Consider the following 19,517-nt stretch of genomic DNA (forward strand, 5'->3'; position numbering starts at 1 on the left):
TTCCCTCGTTTCAGGCATCAGCTCGGTGCGGCAGGGGCGACACTGACGCGCTCTCTCAGCGCTGGAGTCCCACAACAACGCACTCCTAGCACTATACAGCAAATCCAAGCACTCCTAGGCGCTACAAGTCAAAGTCCAGCAGCATAAAGTCTTCCAAGAGCAGGGGGGCAAAGACTGGGCCCAGGGGCCAGCTCACAGGGCCCTCCAGCAGGGAGGCAGTCCCCAGTGGCGGTCTCTCCTGGTGCCCAGCAGCAACAGGCCCCCCTCAAATGTGATCCTAGAAGAGAACACCCAATGTAAGGGGACACAGCCCCTTTTTATACAGTAAATTCTTTGTCTGCAAGGTGCAGGGAAGGGGCGAACCAGTTACATCTGGTTCCTGAGCACTTTGTTTTGCTCAGCCCCTCTCCCTATTCACTGGCAGGCCAGGGTCATCAGACGCACCACAGGGGCCGGAGCCAGCAGTGTGTGGGGAAAGCCCTGTCCTATTCAGGACCCAGGTATACTCCTCCCCAGCCATCAGTATGCTAAACTCCCATTCACCACTGGGTGACTCCTCCTGACTCTGGGGATTTCCCTAGTCCGTCACATGACCTCCATTGTGTCGTGCTGGGGTAGTGTTTTAGGGTTTACGGTAGTGCAGTGGTGTTTGTGTAGTGTAGGGTTCGTGCTGGTGGTAGTGTTTTAGGGTTTAGGATAGTGCAGTGGTGTTTGTGTAGTGTAGGGGGTCGTGTTTTAGGGTTTAGGGTAGTGCAGTGGTGAATGGGTAGTGTAGGGGTTGTGCGGGGGGTAGTGTTTTTGGGTGTAGTGTACTGCAGTTGTGTTTGGGTAGTGATGGGGTCATGCTGGGGGTATTGTTTTAGTGTTTAGGGTAGTGCAGTGGTGATTGTGTAGTATAGGGGGCTTATGCTGGGGTAGTGTTTTAGGGTGTAGGGTAGTGCTGTGGTGTTTGGGTAGTATAGGGGGTCGTGCTGTGGATAGTGTTCTAGGGTTTAGGGTAGTGCAGTGGTGTTTGAGTACTGTATGGGGTCTTGCTTGGGGTGGTGTTTTAGGGTTAAGAAAGTGCAGTGGTGTTTGGGTAGTGTAGGGGGTCATGCTTGGGGTTGTGGTTTTGGGTTTAGGGTAGTGCAGTTGTGTTTGGGTAGTGAAGGGGTTCATGCTGGGGGTAGTGTTTTAGGGTTTAGGGTAGTACTGTGGTGTTTGTGTATTGTAGGGGGTCATGCTGGGGGTAGTGTTTTAGGGTTTAAGGCAGTGCAATGGTGTTTGTGTAGTGAAGGGGGTCGTGCTGGGGTTAGTGTTTTAGGGTTTAGGGTAGTTGTGTCAGGAATTCGGTGGCCGGTTATCACGCTAGCTACACCAACAGAAACCAACAGTTCCTGTTCTCTGCCCGGAACCACAATTCCCAAGAGGCAAAGCGGGGCATGTCGTACGTGCTGAGGGGCAGGAAGCAGGAAATAAAAGCCGCCAGAGCCCCGGGCGGTGCTGCCGATTATTCGTTCCTGGAACCTGCTCACAAGCAGGTCAAACTCCACGGCTACTCCTTGAGGCGGTAAGAGTGTCTTGGACACAAAATACTACAAACCGCCATTTATTTGTAACGAACCGGTGAACGATGTCCCCGGTCACGCTAACTCCTCTGTTGGGTGAAGCACACTATCAAGGTGGTCTCGTGCAGAGGAGTGTTGTCGCCCGTAGCGGCGCTTGGGCAGCGTTCTCTCTGTTGGCAGAACCAGGGTTCGCATGGTGCCATGATCTCCCGTGGGCAGGACACCTAGGAGGCACTAAGACGCTGGAGTAGGTGTTGCGCCAGTTCTGGTGGCCATCAGTACGCCCGACATGCTAACCTGGGAGCGGGAATGCCCAAAGTGTGCCCAAATGAGAGCAGACCATCAGAGAACGCAAGGACACCTGCAGATCATGCCCACACCCGAAATACCATGGGAAAGACTTCCAGTAGACTTTGTGGTGGGGTTTCCAGCAGACCAGGGAAACACGGCCTTTATAGTGGTGGTCGACTAATTAACTAAAATGGGCCATTTCATAGCCTGTAGACAAACACCCACTGCAAGTCAGCTGGCCAAGCTATTGTTGGTCCACAGTCTTCCCAAGGATATTGTTTCGGACCGAGGAGGCCAGTTCACGGTCGGTTTCTGAAAGACTTGGTGTTCTGAACTACGGGTCACCTCCTCTCTCTCCACCAGCTTTCACCCACAAACGGATGGCCAAACAGAACGACTGAATCAAACGCTCAAACAATACCTTAGGTGCTATGTTAAGGAGAACACCGATGAGTGGGTTGATTGGTTGTGGATCGCAGAAATCGCATACAATAGCGCTACGCATTCCTCCACAAGGCACACTCCGTTTTATAGCACCTATGGGTTCCACCCTCGATTTACCCCCTTGGTCCTTCCTAGTACCCATACCCGTTTCCCTGATGTTCGCGCTAGGCTCATGCACATGCGTAAAACGCTTCTCGCCACACAACATATTCTGCTCAAAGCCAAAGACAAATATAAGACACAAGCAGATAAACACCGAAGGCCAAGTCCGACGTATAAGAGCGGGGATTGGGTATGGTTGTCCGCAAAAAACATCAGGTTTAAGAAACACAGTGTGTTCTACCCCAGGTACATAGGCCCCTATCAGGTAGTCAAACACATAAATCCGGTGGCAGTCAAACTCAATATGCCTTCCAATCTATGCATACATCCCATGATTCACGTGTCCCTCCTGAAACCCGTTCATGGTAAGGTACGTAGAAGGCCAGAACCAGTGTTAGTGCAAGGGGACCCCGAATACGTGGTACAAGGTATTGTGGATGCTAAGATAGTCCGAGGGAAGTTGTGGTACCTGGTTGCATGGAAGGGATATGGCCCGGAAGAGAATTCCTGGGAACCAAAAGACGCAGTCCATGCACCTAAGTTAGTGGCCTCCACCCTGGGGCACCCCGTGACAGCTAGCGTTGCTGGGAAGGGGAATGTTCTGTCAGGAATTCGGTGGCCAGTTGTTACGCTAGCTGCACCAACAGAAACCAACAGTTCCTGTTCTCTGCCCGGAACCACAATTCCCAAGAGGCAAAGCGGGGCACATCGTACATGCTGAGGAGCAGGAAGCAGGAAATAAAAGACGCCAGAGCCCCGGGGCGGCACTGCCGATTATTCGTTCCTGGAACCTGCTCACAAGCAGGTCAAACCCCACGGCTACTCCTTGAGGCGGTAAGAGTGTCCTGGACACAAAATCCTACAAACCGCCATTTATTTGTAACAAACCGGTGATGGACGTCCCCGGTCGCGCTAACTCCTCTGTTGGGTGGCAAGCTATCAAGGCGGTCTCGTGCAGTGGAGTGTTGTCACCCGTAGCGGCGCTTGGGCAGTGTTCTCTCTGTTGGCAGAACCAGGGTTGGTTTATGCAGAGAGGGTATAGCACCCTCGACTCCCCGTTTGTGTACTGGGTATGAGAGTGTTTGTGATTCCCAAGGCAAAGCAACATGATGCATATGCAGCGCATGAGTGGGGGCCATTGTTCCTTCGACTAACATTTCCCCACCCTATCGGACGGAGTGTGTGATATTTAACACGTTACCATTTGCGAATGGTGGAATTGAAAGTGAGTGAGAGCTCGCATAGGCAAGCGGCTCTCCTTGGATATTGAGCGTTCACGAGGGTTACTGAACTTATATCATATTCGTGAACGCGTTCTTTGCTGTTGTAGTTTTGTTTCCTTTTGCCATATCACAGGAAGAAGAGCGCCTAGAGGAGGATATCAAAGACGTTACGGAGCGATAACAGGTGGCATTGCACGATAACCCCTTGGTTTGATTCCTATAGGCTTTACCCTCAACCCTCCTCGGATATGCTCAGTTCTGCCTTTCTTTTCTTTACAGGTAGGAAAGAGTGGATTAGAGGGGGTTTGGGGAAAGAGGGGGCTAAAGATAGAAGGTAGACATAGCATTCAGGTCCTCACTGTGTCTCTTTGTTTCCATCCACAGGTCTCCCTCCCCACAGTTCCCATCCATTCCTTCCCCCGCTCAATTACCCCAAAAGTCTGTGAGATACATGTACGCAAGACTTGGATAGATTCAGAGGTGGGCCCCCATTGACCATCGACACAGCCCTGAGGATACGGATTTGGAGAGCCTGACAAGTACAGTGGTGTTTTTGTAGTGAAGGGGGTCATGCTGGGGGCAGTGTTTTAGGGTTTAGGGTAGTGCAGTGGTGCTTGTGTAGTGTAGGGTGTTGTGCTGGGGGTAGTGTTTTAGGGTTTAGGGTAGTGCAGTGGTGTTTGGGTAGTGTAGGGTCTAGTGCTGGGGGTAGTGTTTTAGTGTTTAGGATAGTGCAGTTATGTTTGGGTAGTGTAGGGTGTCATGCTGGGGGTAGTGTTTTAGGGTTTAGGGTAGTGCAGTGTTGCTTGTGTAGTATAGGGTGTTGTGCTGGGGTAGTGTTTTAGGGTTTAGGGTAGTGCAGTGTTGTTTGGGTAGTGTAGGGTGTAGTGCTGGGGGTAGTGTTTAGGGTTTAGGATAATGCAGCGATGTTTGGGTAGTATATGGGGTCTTGCTGAGGGTAGTGTTTTAGGGTTTAGGGTTTAGGGTAGTGCAGTGGTGTTTCTGTAGTATAGGGGGTCATGTTTTAGGGTTTAGGATAGTGCAGTGGTGTTTGGGTAGTGTAGGGCTTAGTGCTGAGGGTAGTGTTTTAGGGTTCAGGGTAGTGCAGTGGTGCTTGTGTAGTGTAGGGGGTTGTGTTTTAGGTTTTAGGGTAGTGCAGTGGTGTTTGTGTAGTGTAGGGGTTCGTTCTGAGGATAGTTTTTTAGGGTTTAGAGGAATTCAGTGGTGTTTGGGTAGTGTAGGGAGTCATGCTGGGGGTAGTGTTTTAGGGTTTAGGGTAGTGCAGGGGTGTTTGTGTAGTGTAGGGGGTAGTGTTTTAGGGTTTAGGGTAGTGCAGTGGTGTTTGTGTAGTGTAGGGGGTCGTGCTGGGGTAGTGTTTTAGGGTTTAGGGGAGTGCAGTGGTGTTTGTGTAATGTAGGGGGTTGTGTTTTAGGGTTTAGGGTAGTGCAGTGGTGGTTGTGTAGTATAGGGGCTCGTTCTTGGGGTAGTGTTTTAGGGTTTAGGGTAGTGCAGTGGTGTTTATGTAGTGTAGGGTGCCATGCTGGGGGTAGATTTATGGTTTAGGGTAGTGCAGTGGTGTTTGAGTAGAGTAGGGGGCCGTGATCGGGTAGTGTTTTAGGTTTTAGGGTAGTGCAATCGTGTTTGTGTAGTGTAGGGGGTTGTGCTGGGGGTAGTGTTTTAAGGTTTAGGGTAGTGCAGTGGTGTTTGTGTAGTGGAGGGAGTCGTGCTCGTGGTAGTGTTTAAGAGTTTAGGGTAGTGCAGTGGTGTTTGTGTAGTGTAGGAGATCATGCTGTGGGTAGTGTTTTAGGGTTTATGGTAGTGCAGTTGTGTTTGTGTAGTGCAGGGGGTAGTGTTTTAGGGTTTAGAGTAGTGCAATGGTGTTTGTGTAGTGTATGGGATTGTGCTGGGGTAGTGTTTTAGGGTTTAGGATAGTGCAGTTGTGTTTGTGTAGTGTAGCGCGTCATGTTGGTGGAAGATTTAGGGTTTAGGGTAGTGCAGTGGTGTTTGGGTAATGTAGGAGGTTGTGCTGGGCTTAGTGTTTTAGGGTTTAGGGTAGTGCCGTGGTATTTCTGTAATATAGGGGGTCGTGTTTTAGGCTTTAGGGTAGTACAGTGGTGTTCGGGTAGTGTAGGGGGTCATGCTGGGGTAGTGTTTGGGGTTCGGGGTAGTGCTGTGGTGTTTGTGTAGTGTAATGGGTCATGCTGGGGGAAGTGTCTAATGGTTTAGGGTAGCGCAGTGGTGTTCGGGTAGTGTAGGGGGTCATGCTGGGGGTTGTGTTTTAGGGTTTAGTGTAGTGCAGTGGTGTTTGTGTAGTGTAATGCGTCATGCTAGGGAAAGTGTCTTAGGGTTTAGGGAAGCGCAATGTTGTTCGGGTAGTATAAGGGGTCGTGCTGGGGGTAGTGTTTTAGGATTTCGGGTAGTGCAGTGGTGTTTTGGTAGTGCAGGGAGTCATGCGGGGGTAGTATTTTAGGGTTTACGGTAGTGCAGTGGTGTTTGGGTAGTATAGGGGCATTCTGGGGGTAGTGTTTTAGGGTTTATGGTAGTGCAGTAGGGTAGTGCAGTGGTGTTTCTGTAGTGTAGGGTGTCATGCTGGTGGTAGTGTTTTAGGGGTTTAGGATAGTGCAGTTTTGTTTGGGTAGTGTAGGTGGTACTTCTGGGGGTAGTGTTCAAGGGTTTAGGGTAGTGCTGTGGTGTTTGTGTAGTGTAGGGGGTCATGCTGGGGGTAGTGTTTTACGATTTAGGGTACTGCTGTGGTGTTTGTGTAGTATTGGGGCTAGTTCTGGGGGTAGTGTTTTAGGGTTTAGGGTAGTGCAGTGGTGTTTGGGTAGTGTAGGGTAGTGCTGGGGGTGGTGTTTTGAGGTTTATGGTAGTGCAGTGATGTTTGGGTATTGTAGGGGGTCGTGCGGGGGGTACTGTTTTAGGGTTTAGGGTAGTTCAGTGGTGTTTGTGTAGTATAGGGGTCGTGCTGGGGGTAGTGTTTTAGGGTTTAGGGTAGTGCAGTGGTGTTTGTGTAGTGTGGGGGGTAGAGTTTTAGGGTTTAGGGAAGTGCTGTGGTGCATGTGTAGTATAGGGGGTCGTGTTTTAGGGTTTAGGGTAGTGCAGTGGTGTTTGGGTAGTGAAGGGGGTCATGCTGGGGGTAGTGTTTTAGAGTTTAGGGTTGTACAGTGGTGTTTGTGTAGTGTAGAGCGTCGTGCTTGGGGTAGTGTGATAGGGTTTAGGATAGTTCAGTGGTGTTTGTTTAGTGTAGGGGTTCATGCTGGGGGTAGTGTTTTAGGGTTTAGGGTAGTGCAGTGGTGTTTGTAAATTGTAGGGGGTCATGCTTGGGGTAGATTTAGGGTTTAGGGTAATGCAGTGGTGTTTGGGTAGTGTAAGGGGTCGTGCTGCAGGTAATGTTTTAGGGCTTAGGGCTGTGCAGTGGTGTTTGTGTAGTGTAGGGGGTCATGCTGGGGATAGTGTTTTAGGGTTTAGGGGCAGTGCAGTGGTCTTTGGGTAGTGAAAGGTGTCATGCTGGGGGTAGTATTTTAGGGTTTAGTGCAGTGCAGTGGTGCTTTGGTAGTGTAGGGGTCGTGCTGGTGGTAGTGTTTTAGGGTTTAGGTTAGTGCAGTGTTGTTTGTGTAATGTAGGGGGTCTTGCTGGGGGTAGTGTTTTACATTTTAAGGTAGTGCAGTGGGGTTTGTGTAGTGTAAGGGGTCATGCTGCAGGTAATGTTTTAGGGCTTATGCCAGTGCAGTGCAGTGGTGTTTGTGTAGTGTAGGGGGGTCATGCTGGGGATAGTGTTTTAGGGTTTAGGGCAGGGCAGTGCAGTGGTGTTTCTGTAGTGTAGGGGGTCATGCTGGGGGTAGTGTTTTAGGGTTTAAGGCAGTGCAGTGGTGTTTGTGTAGTGTAGGGGATTATGCTGGGGGTAGATTTAGGGTTTAGGGTAGTGCAGTGGTGTTTGGGTTGTGTAGGAAGTCATGCAGGTGGTATTGTTTTAGGGTTTAGGGTAGTGCAGATATGTGTGGGCAGTGTTGGGTGTAGTGCTGGGGGTAGTGTTTTAGGGTTTAGGGTGGTGCAGTGGTGCTTGTCTAGTGTAGGGGGTCGTGCTGGGGTAGTGTTTTATGGTTTAGGGTAGTGCAGTGGTGTAGGGGACATGATTGTGTAGTGTTTTAGGGTTTAGGCTAGAGCAGTGTTTTTTGTGTAGTGTAGGGTGTCGTACTGGGGGAGATTTAGGTTTAGGATAGTACAGTGATGTTTGGGTAGTGTAGGGGTTTGTGCTGGGGGTGAGGGTTTTAGGGTTTAGGGCAGTGCAGTGGTGTTTGGGTAGTGTAGGGGGATTGTGCTGGTGGATTGTGCTGGTGGAAGTGTTTTAGAGTTTAGGGCAGTGCAGTGGTGTTTGTGTATTGAAGGGGTTAGTGCTGGGAGTTAGTGTATTAGGGTTTATGTTAGTGCAGTTGTGTTTGCGTATTGTAGGGTGTACTTCTGGGGGTTGTGTTTTAGGGTTTAGGGTAGTGCCCTGGTGTTTGTGTAGTGTAGGGGGTCCTGCTGGGGGTAGTGTTTTAGAGTTTAGTGGACTGCAGTGGGGTTTGGGAAGTGTAGGGTGTACTGCGGGGGATTGTGTTTTAGGGTTGAGGATAGTGCAGTGGTGTTTGTGTAGTGTAGGGGGTAGCGTTTTAGAGTTTATGGTAGTGCAGTGGTGTTTGTGTAGTGTATGGGGTCATGCTGGGGTAGTGTTTTATGGTTTAGGGTAGTGCTGTGATGTTTGGGTAGAGTAGGGGGTCGTGCTGGGGGTATAGTTTGAGGTTTTATGATAGTGCAGTGGTGTTTGGGTAGTGTAGGGGGTACTGCGGGGGATAGTGCTTTAGGGATTAAGGTAGTGCAGTGGAGTTTGTGCAGTGTAGGGGGTAGTGCTGGGGATAGTGTTTTATGGTTTAGTGTAGTGCAGTGGTGTTTGTGTAGTGTAGGGCGTGGTGCTGGGGTAGTGTTTTAGGGTTGAGTGTAGTGCAGTGGTGTTTGTGTAGTGTAGGGGGTAGTGTTTTAGAGTTTAGGGTAGTGCAGTGGTGTTTGTGTAGTGTAGGGGGTTGTGCTGGGGGTAGTGTTTTATGGTTTAGGGTAGTACTGTGGTGTTTGGTTAGTGTAGGGGGTCATGCTGGGGGTAGTGTTTGAGGTTTTATGATAGTGCAGTGGTGTTTGTGTAGTGTAGGCGGTCGTGCTGGGGTAGTGTTTTAGGGTTGTGTAGGAAGTCATGCTGGTGGTATTGTTTTAGGGTTTAGGGTAGTGCAGATATGTGTGGGCAGTGTTGGATGTCGTGCTGGGTGTAGAGTTTTAGGGTTTAGGGTAGTACAGTGGTGCTTGCCTAGTGTTGGGGTCATGCTGGGGGTAGTGTTTTATGGTTTAGGGTAGTGCAGAGGTGTTTGTGTAGTGTAGGGGGTCGTGTTTTAGGGTTTAGGGAAGTGCAATTATGTTTGGGTAGTGAAGGGGCTCATGCTGGGGGTAGTGTTTTAGGGTTTAGGGTACTGCAGTGGTGTTTGTGTAGTGTAGGGGGTCATGCTTGGGGTAGTGTGTTAGAGTTTATGGTAGTGCAGTGCTGTTTGTGTAGTGTAGGGGGTTATGCTGGGTGTAGATTTAGGATTTAGGCTAGTGCAGTGGTGTTTGTGTAGTGTGGGGGTCATGCTGGTGGTAGTGTTTTAGGGTTTAAGGCAGTGCAGTGGTGTTTGTGTAGTGAAGGGGGTCGTGCTGGGGGTAGTGTTTTAGGGTTTAGGGTAGTGCAGTTGTGTTTGTGTAGTGTAGGGGGTTATGCTGAGATAGATTTAGGGTTTAGGGTAGTGCAGTGGTTTTTGGGTTGTGTAGGAAGTCATGCTGGTGGTATTGTTTTGGGGTAGTGCAGATATGTATGGGCAGTGTAGGGTGTCGTGCTGGGGGTAGTGTTTTATGGTAGTCGAGTGGTGTTTGGGGAATGTAGGGGTAGTGCTGGGGGTAGTGTTTTAGGGTTTCGGGTAGTGCAGTGATGTTTGCATAGTGTAGGGGTCATGCTGGGGATAGTGTTTAAGGGTTTAGGGTTGTGCAGTGGTGTTTGTGTAGTGTAGGGGACCATGCTGGGGGTAGTGTATTAGGGTTAAGGGTAGTGCAGTGGTGTTTGTGTAGTGAAGGGGGTAGTGTTTTAGGGTTTAGGGTAGTGCAGTGCTGTTTGTGTAGTGTAGGGGGTCCTGCTAGGGGAAGTGTTTAAGGGTTTAGGGTAGTGCAGTGGTATTTTTGTAGTGTAGAGGGTCGTGTTTTAGGTTTTAGGGTAGTGCAGTGGTATTTAGGTAGTCTAGGTGGTCATGCTGTGGGTAGTGTTATTGGTTAGGGTTTAGGGTATTGCAGTGGTTTTTGTGTAGTGTAGGTGGTTGTGTTTTAGGATTTAGGGTAGTGCAGTTGTGTTTGTGTAGTGAAGGGGTCATTCTGGGTGTAGTGTTTTAGGGTTTAGGGTAGTACAGTAGTGTTTGTGTAGTATAGCGGGTCATGCTTGGGGTGGTGTTTTAGGGTTTAGGGTAATGCAGTGGTGTTTGGGTAGTGTAGGGGTCATGCTGGGGGTAGTGTTTTTGGGTTTAGGGCACTGCAGTGCAGTGGTATTTGCGTAGTGAAGGGGGTAATGCTGGGGGTAGTGTTTTAGGGTTCAGGGTAGTGCAGTGGTGTTTGAGTAGTGTAGGGGGTCTGCTGGGATAGTGTTTTCGGGTTTAGGGCACTGCAGTGCAGTGGTGTTTGTGTAGTGAAGGTGGCCTTGCTGGAGGTAGTGTTTTGGTATTTAGTGTAGTGCAGTTGTGTTTGGGTAGTGAAGGGGGTCGTGCTGGGGGTAGTGTTTTAGGGTTTTGGGTTGTACAGTGGTGGGTTGTATAGTGTAGGGCCTCGTTCTTGGGGTAGTGTTTTAGTGTTTAGGGTAGTGCAGAGGTGTTTGTGTAGTGTAGGGGGTCGTGTTTTAGGGTTTAGGGTAGTGCAATTGTGTTTGGGTAGCGAAGGGGGTCATGCTGGGGGTAGTGTTTTAGGGTTTAGGGCAGTGCAGTGGTGTTTGTGTAGTGTAGGGGGTCATGCTTGGGATAGTGTTTTAGGGTTTATGGTAGTGCAGTGGTGTTTGTGTAGTATAGGGGGTTATGCTGGGTGTAGATCGAGGTTTAGGGTAGTGCAGTGGTGTTTCTGTAGTGTAGGGGGTCATGCTGGGGGTAGTGATTTAGGGTTTAAGGCAGTGCAGTGGTGTTTGTGTAGTGAAGGGGGTCGTGCTGGGGGTAGTGTTTTAGGGTTTAGGGTAGTGCAGTTGTGTTTGTGTAGTGTAGGGGATTATGCTGGGGGTAGATTTAGGGTTTAGGGTAGTGCAGTGGTGTTTGGGTTGTGTAGGAAGTCATGCAGGTAGTATTGTTTTAGGGTTTAGGGTAGTGCAGATATGTGTGGGCAGTGTTGGGTGTAGTGCTGGGGGTAGTGTTTTAGGGTTTAGGGTAGTGCAGTGGTGCTTGTCTAGTGTAGGGGGTCGTGCTGGGGTAGTGTTTTATGGTTTAGGGTAGTGCAGAGGTGTTTGTGTAGTGTAAGGGGTCGTGTTTTAGGGTTTAGGGTAGTGCAATTGTGTTTGGGTAGTGAAGGGGGTCATGCTGGGGGTCGTGTTTTAGGGTTTAGGGTAGTGCAGAGGTGTTTGTGTAGTGTAGGGGGTCATGCTTGGGTAGTGTTTTAGGGTTTATGGTAGTGCAGTGGTGTTTGTGTGGTGTAGCGGGTTATGCTGGGTGTAGATTAAGGGTTTAGGGTAGTGCAGTGGTGTTTGTGTAGTGTTGTGGGTCATGCTGGGGGTAGTGTTTTAGGGTTTAAGGCAGTGCAGTGGTGTTTGTGTAGTGAAGGTGGTCGTACTGGGGGTAGTGTTTTAGGGTTTAGGGTAGTGCAGTTGTGTTTGTGTAGTGTAGGGGGTTATGTTGGGGGTAGAATTAGGGTTTAGGGTAGTGCAGTGGTGTTTGGGTTGTGTAGGGAGTCATGCTCGTGGTATTGTTTTAGGGTAGTGCAGATATGTATGGGCAGTGTAGGGTGTCATGCTGGGGGTAGTGTTTTAGGGTTTAGGGTAGTTCAGTGGTGCTTGTCTAGTGTAGGGGGTCGTACTGGGGGTAGTGTTTTATGGTTTAGGGAAGTGCAGTGGTGTTTGGGGAGTGTAGGGGTAGTTCTGGGGGTAGTGTTTTAGGGTTTCAGGTAGTGCGGTGATGTTTGGATAGTGTAGGGGGTCATGCTGGGGATATTGTTTAAGGGTTTAGGGTAGTGCAGTTGTGTTTGTGTAGTATAGGGTGTTATGCTGGGTGTAGATCGAGGGTTTAGGGTAGTGCAGTGGTGTTTCTGTAGTGTAGGGGGTCATGCTGGGGGTAGTGTTTTAGGGTTTAAGGCAGTGCAGTGGTGTTTGTGTAGTGTAGGGGATTATGCTGGGGGTAGATTTAGGGTTTAGGGTAGTGCAGTGGTGTTTGGGTTGTGTAGGAAGTCATGCAGGTGGTATTGTTTTAGGGTTTAGGGTAGTGCAGATATGTGTGGGCAGTGTTGGGTGTAGTGCTGGGGGTAGTGTTTTAGGGTTTAGGGTGGTGCAGTGGTGCTTGTCTAGTGTAGGGGGTCGTGCTGGGGTAGTGTTTTATGGTTTAGGGTAGTGCAGAGGTGTTTGTGTAGTGTAAGGGGTCATGTTTTAGGGTTTAGGGTGGTGCAGTGGTGCTTGTCTAGTGTAGGGGGTCGTGCTGGGGTAGTGTTTTAGGGTTTAGGGTAGTGCAGAGGTGTTTGTGTAGTGTAGGGGGTCATGCTTGGGGTAGTGTTTTAGGGTTTTTGGTAGTGCAGTGGTGTTTGTGTGGTGTAGGGGGTTATGCTGGGTGTAGATTAAGGGTTTAGGGTAGTGCAGTTGTGTTTGTGTAGTGTAGTGGGTCATGCTGGGGGTAGTGTTTTAGGGTTTAAGGCAGTGCAGTGGTGTTTGTGTAGTGAAGGGGGTCGTACTGGGGGTAGAGTTTTAGGGTTTAGGGTAGTGCAGTTGTGTTTGTGTAGTGTAGGGGGTTATGTTGGGGGTAGAATTAGGGTTTAGGGTAGTGCAGTGGTGTTTGGGTTGTGTAGGGAGTCATGCTCGTGGTATTGTTTTAGGGTAGTGCAGATATGTATGGGCAGTGTAGGGTGTCATGCTGGGGGTAGTGTTTTAGGGTTTAGGGTAGTTCAGTGGTGCTTGTCTAGTGTAGGGGGTCGTACTGGGGGTAGTGTTTTATGGTTTAGGGAAGTGCAGTGGTGTTTGGGGAGTGTAGGGGTAGTTCTGGGGGTAGTGTTTTAGGGTTTTGGGTAGTGCAGTGATGTTTGGATAGTGTAAGGGGTCATGCTGGGGATATTGTTTAAGGGTTTAGGGTTGTGCAGTGGTGTTTGTGTAGTGTAGGGGAATCATGCTGGGGGTAGTGTATTCGGGTTTAGGGTAGTGCAGTGGTGTTTGTTTAGTGAAGGGGGAAGTGTTTTTGGGTTTAGGGTAGTGCAGTGCTGATTGTGTAGTGTAGGGGGTCCTGCTAGGGGCAGTGTTTTAGGGTTTAGGGTAGTGGAGTGGTGTTTTTGTAGTGTAGAGGGTCGTGTTATAGGTTTTAGGGTAGTGCAGTGGTGTTTGGGTAGTGTAGGATGTCGTGCTGTGGGTAGTGTTGTTGGGTTTAGGGTAGTGCTGTTGTGTTTGGGTAGTGAAGGGGGTTGTCCTCTGGGTAGAGTTTTAGGGTTTAAGGTAGTACAGTGGTGTTTGTGTACTGTAGGGGATCTTGCTGGGGTAGTGTTTTAGGTTTTAGGGTAGTGCAGTGGTGTTTGAGTAGTAGGGGGTCGTGCTGGGGGTAGTGTTTTCGGGTTTAGGGCACTGCAGTGCAGTGGTGTTTGTGTAGTGAAGGGGGTCGTGCTGGGGGTAGTGTTTTAGGGTTTAGGGCAGTGCAGTGGTATTTGTGTACTATAGGGGGTTGTGCTGGGGTAGTGTTCTAGGGTTTAGGGTAGTGCAGTGGTGTTTGTGTATTATAGGTGTTTGTGTTTTAGGATTTAGGGTAGTGCAGTTGTGTTTGTGTAGTGAAGGGGGTCATTCTGGGGGTAGTGTTTTAGGGTTTAGGGTAGTGCAGTGGTGTTTGTGTAGTGAAGGGGGTTTTGCTGGGGGTAGTGTTTTAGGGTTTAGGGTAGTGCAGTGGTGTTTGAGTACTGTAGGGGGTCCGCTGGGATAGTGTTTTCGGGTTTAGGGCACTGCAGTGCAGTGGTGTTTGCATAGTGAAGGGGGTCGTGTTTTAGGGTTTAGGGTAGTGCAGTGGTGTTTGGGTAGTGTAGGTGGCCTTGCTGGATGTAGTGTTTTGGGATTTAGTGTAGTGCAGTTGTGTTTGTGTAGTGAAGGGGGTCGTGCTGGGGGATCGTGTTTTAGGGTTTAGGGTAGTGCAATTGTGTTTGGGTAGTGAAGGGGGTCATGCTGGGGGTAGTGTTTTAGGGTTTAAGGTAGTACAGTGGTGTTTGTGTACTGTAGGGGATCTTGCTGGGGTAGTGTTTTAGGTTTTAGGGTAGTGCAGTGGTGTTTGAGTCGTAGGGGGTTGTGCTGGGGGTAGTGTTTTTGGGTTTAGGGCACTGCAGTGCAGTGGTGTTTGTGTAGTGAAGGGGGTCGTGCTGGGGGTAGTGTTTTAGGGTTTGGGGCAGTGCAGTGGTATTTGTGTACTGTAGGGGGTTGTGCTGGGGTAGTGTTCTAGGGTTTAGGGTAGTGCAGTGGTGTTTGTGTATTATAGGTGTTTGTGTTTTAGGATTTAGGGTAGTGCAGTTGTGTTTGTGTAGTGAAGGGGTCATTCTGGGGGTAGTGTTTTAGGGTTTAGGGTAGTGCAGTGGTGTTTGTGTAGTGAAGGGGGTTTTGCTGGGGGTAGTGTTTTAGGGTTTAGGGTAGTGCAGTGGTGTTTGAGCGACCTCTGACCCTGTTTACCAGGCAGGTCGCTCTCCTCACTGCCACGCAGCACCCTGTGTGACTGCTATCTGCTGCTGCATTGTTTCTGCCTGCGTTCGAGTGCCAGTGTCCTCCTTCTCTTCTGTTTCCACGAGTGAGTGCCTGCATCGCCCCCATTGTACCTGTGCCTTGTTGCTGCCTGGAATTGTTCCTCCTTCCCTTCTGTTCCCACGAGTGAGTGCCTGTGATCGCCCCCATTGTACCCGTGTCCTTTGCTGCCTTGAATTGTTCCCCTCTCCTTTTTTGCCCAGATTGTGATCCTTTTTGTCTTCTGTTCCCCTGCGCACCGCGTCTCCCCCTCTCGGCCCGTTGCCCGCCACCGCGTCCCGTAGCTCCGCCCCCCTCGCACCCCATTGGCCGCCCCGCTCCCACCTCCCAGCTGCTCCTCCCTCCCTCTCCCACTCATATGGAGGCCGCGCAGCAGTAGAGAGAGCGACCTCTGACCCTGCTTACCAGGCAGGTCGCTCCCCTCACTGCCACGCAGCACCCTGTGTGACTGCTATCTGCTGCTGCATTGTTTCTGCCTGCGTTCGAGTGCCAGTGTCCTCCTTCTCTTCTGTTCCCACGAGTGAGTGCCTGCATCGCCCCCATTGTACCTGTGCCTTGTTGCTGCCTGGAATTGTTCCTCCTTCCCTTCTGTTCCCACGAGTGAGTGCCTGTAATCGCCCCCATTGTACCCGTGTCCTTTGCTGCCTTGAATTGTTCCCCTCTCCTTTTTTGCCCAGATTGTGGTCCTTTTTGTCTTCTGTTCCCCTGCGCACCGCGTCTCCCCCTCGCTGCCCGTTTCCCGCCACCGCGTCCCGTAGCTTCGCCCCCCTCGCACCCCATTGGCCGCCCCGTTCCCACCTCGCAGCTGCTCCTCCCTCCCTCTCCCACTCATATGGAGGCCGCGCAGCGGCCGCGCGCAGCGGGTGCGCCGCTGGCGCGCCGAAGGCGCGCCTAAGGCAAGCCCGTCTGCGCCCGTCTGCGTCTGGCCCGCGCCCAGCGCCAGACCCCCTGGCCCCCGCAGATGCCAGCCCACCCGCAAGACCTACAACACCGCCACTCTCATCGCACTCAACACCGGCCGGATCCCCGGCTGCTGCAGAGCCACCCTAAGACGCACCCACGGACCATTCAGCTGCCATTCCTGCAAGTTCTCCTGCAACCGGACCTGTACCGCACCCGCCAAGCCGAGCACCAGCAGCAACCACCTGAAGTGCATCCTGCTCAACACCCGCTCCGTCCACAGACACGCCGTGGAACTCTGGAACCTGCTCGACACCACATCTCCAGACGTCGCCTTCCTCACGGAAACATGGATGAACGCCTCCTCAGCACCCGACATCGCCATCGCCATCCCGGACGGATACAAGATCACCCGGAGGGACCGCGTCAACCAGACAGGAGGAGGCATCGCCATCGTCAACAAGAACACCATCCGCATCGCGACCAACTCCGACGACACCCTCACAGCTGCCGAACACCTTCACTTCCAGATACACACCGACTCCAAGACCACACTCAGAGGCACCCTCATCTACAGACCCCCAGGACCCCACACTCAATTCAGCGAAGACATCGCAGACTTCATCAGCCCACACGCCCTCCCCTCCACTGACTACATCCTCCTAGGGGACCTCAACTTCCACCTGGAGAACAACAACAGCAACAACACCACCACCCTGCTGGACAACCTCGCCAACCTCGGACTAAAGCAACTGGTGAACTCCCCCACCCACTACGCCGGACACATGCTTGATCCAGTCTTCTCCTCCAGCAAGTACATCTCCTTCAGCCACGCCACCGGACTCCACTGGACAGACCACAGCTGCGTCCACTTCAGCTTCAGAATAACCACGACTCACCACCACCCGCAACAGGCTCCCCGCAGGAGCTGGAACAAGATCACCACCGACCAGCTCACCACATCACTGAGCCAGAACCCTCCCGCCAGCTCAACGGACACCAACCAAGCAGCCAACAACCTCACACAGTGGATCACCAACTGCGCTGATGACCTCGCTCCTCTGAAAAACCACCCCAGCAGGCCCGGCAGCAAGAAAGCCTCCTGGTTCAACGACGACCTCAAGAACTCCAAGAAGAACTGCTGTACCTTCGAGAAAGCCTGGCGAAAAAACCCGACTACAGACAACATGACCGCCCTCAAGCATGCCTCCCACAAACACCACCAACTGATCCACACCACCAAGAGGACAGCATTCAAGGAACGACTAGACAACAACGCACACAACAGCAAGGAACTCTTCAGCATTGTCAAAGAGCTCTCCAACCCCAGCGCCGGAAACAACGACATCACTCCCTCACAAGACCTCTGCGACTCACTCGCCTCGTTCTTTCACCGCAAGATCGCCGAGATACACAACAGCTTTGGCACACAGACCACGCACCCAACCACCGAACCGACGACCCCCACCACCACCCTTCTCGCCTGGACCCCGTTCAGCACCGAAGACACCATCCACACGATGAACACCATCCACTCCGGATCACCAACCGACCCATGCCCCCACCAAGTCTTCAACAAGGCCGACTCCGTCATCGCACCCCAACTCCGGGACATCATCAACTGCTCCTTCAACACCGCCACCTTCCCGGGGAGCTGGCAGCACGTCAAACTCAGCGCCCTCCTGAAGAAGCCATCAGCAGACCCCTCCGACCTCAAGAACTACCGCCCCATTTTGCTCCTGCCTTTTCCTGCCAAAGTCATTGAGAAGACCGTCAACAGACAGCTTGCCGCCTTCCTCGAGACAAACGGATCCCTCGACCACTCGCAGTCCGGCTTCCGAGCCAACCACAGCACCGAGACCGCCCTCATCGCAGCCACTGACGACATCCGAGCCCTGCTCGACAACGGGGAAACAGCGGCCCTCATCCTCCTGGACCTCTCCGCAGCGTTCGATACTGTCTGCCACCGCACCCTAGTACAGCGCCTCAGCAACATCGGAATCCAAGAGAAGGCACTAGATTGGATCATCACGTTCCTCGCCGGAAGAGCCCAGAGAGTCTGCCTCCCCCCGTTCAGATCCAAGGCCACCGAAGTCATCTGCGGCGTCCCGCAAGGATCATCACTCAGCCCCACCCTCTTCAACGTCTACATGAGCCCCCTCGCAGCCATCGCACGCCAACACAACCTCAACATCATCTCCTACGCCGACGACACTCAGCTGATCCTCTCCCTCACCAACGACCCAGCCACCGCCAGAACCAACCTACACGAAGGGATGAAAGACGTAGTCGAGTGGATGATGAACAGCCGCCTGAAACTGAACTCAGACAAGACGGAAGTCCTCATCCTGGGATCATCACCCTCCGCCTGGGACGGCTCCTGGTGGCCCTCCGCCCTGGGCAGCGCACCCAAACCTACGGACCACGCACGCAACCTGGGCTTCATCCTGGACTACTCCCTCTCGATGACCAGACAAGTCAACGCCGTCTTATCATCATGCTTCAACATCCTACGCATGCTCCGAAGGATCTTCCGATGGATCCCCACCGAAACCAGAAAGACGGTCACCCAGGCTCTCGTCAGCAGCCGACTGGACTACGGAAACACCCTCTACACCGGAACCACAGCCAAACTACAGAAAAGACTCCAACGCATCCAGAACGCCTCCGCACGACTCATCCTTGACATCCCCCGACACAGCCACATCTCCGGACACCTGAGAGACCTGCACTGGCTCCCCGTCAGCAAGAGAATCACGTTCCGACTCCTCACCCACGCACACAAGTCCCTCCACGACCTGGGCCCCAGATACCTCAACAACCGCCTGACCTTCTACACTCCCACCCGCCAGCTACGATCGACCAGCCACTCCCTCGCCGCTGTTCCACACATCCGAAGAGCCACCATGGGAGGAAGATCCTTTTCCTACCTGGAAGCCAAGACTTGGAACTCCCTCCCCATCCACCTCCGCCTGACCCAAGACCACCTCTCCTTCAGGAAGCAACTCAAGACCTGGCTGTTCGAGCAGTAGCGGACCCCCCTCCCCCTAGCGCCTTGAGACCCTCCGGGTGAGTAGCGCGCTTTACAAATGTCTTGATTGATTGATTGATACTGTAGGGGGTCTGCTGGGATAGTGTTTTCGGGTATAGGGCACTGCAGTGCAGTGGTGTTTGCATAGTAAAGGGGGTCGTGTTTTAGGGTTTAGGGTAGTGCAGTGGTGTTTGGGTAGTGTAGGTGGCCGTTCTGGATGTAGTGTTTTGGGATTTAGTGTAGTGCAGTTGTGTTTGTGTAGTGTAGGGGATTATGCTAGGGGTTGATTTAGGGTTTAGGGTAGTTCAGTGGTGTTTGGGTTGAGTAGGAAGTCATGCTGGTGGTATTGGTTTAGGGTTTAGGGTAGTGCAGATATGTATGGGCATTGTTGGGTGTCGTGCTGGGGGTAGTGTTTTAGGGTTTAGGGTAGTGCAGTGGTGCTTGCCTGGTGTAGGGGGTCGAGCTGGGGGTAGTGTTTTATGGTTAAGGGAAGTGCAGTGGTGTTTGGGGAGTGTAGGGGTAGTTCTGGGGGTAGTGTTTTAGGGTTTCGGGTAGTGCATTTGGGTTTGTGTAGTGTAGGGGATTATGCTAGGGGTTGATTTAGGGTTTAGGGTAGTTCAGTGGTGTTTGGGTTGAGTAGGACGTCATGCTGGTGGTATTGTTTTAGGGTTTAGGGTAGTGCAGATATGTATGGGCATTGTTGGGTGTTGTGCTGGGGGTAGTGTTTTAGGGTTTAGGGTAGTGCAGTGGTGCTTGCCTGGTGTAGGGGGTCAAGCTGGGGGTAGTGTTTTATGGTTTAGGGAAGTGCAGTGATGTTTGGATAGTGTAGGGGGTCATGCTGGGGATATTGTTTAAGGGTTTAGGGTTGTGCAGTTGTGTTTGTGTAGTGTAGGGGATCATGCTGGGGTAGTGTATTCGGGTTTAGGGTAGTGCAGTGGTGTTTGTTTAGTGAAGGGGTAGTGTTTTTGGGTTTAGGGTAGTGCAGTGCTGATTGTGTAGTGTAGGGGGTCCTG

The sequence above is a fragment of the Triturus cristatus genome, chromosome 1_1 (genome assembly GCF_964204655.1).
Source record: "Triturus cristatus chromosome 1_1, aTriCri1.1, whole genome shotgun sequence".
NCBI lineage: Eukaryota > Metazoa > Chordata > Amphibia > Caudata > Salamandridae > Triturus > Triturus cristatus.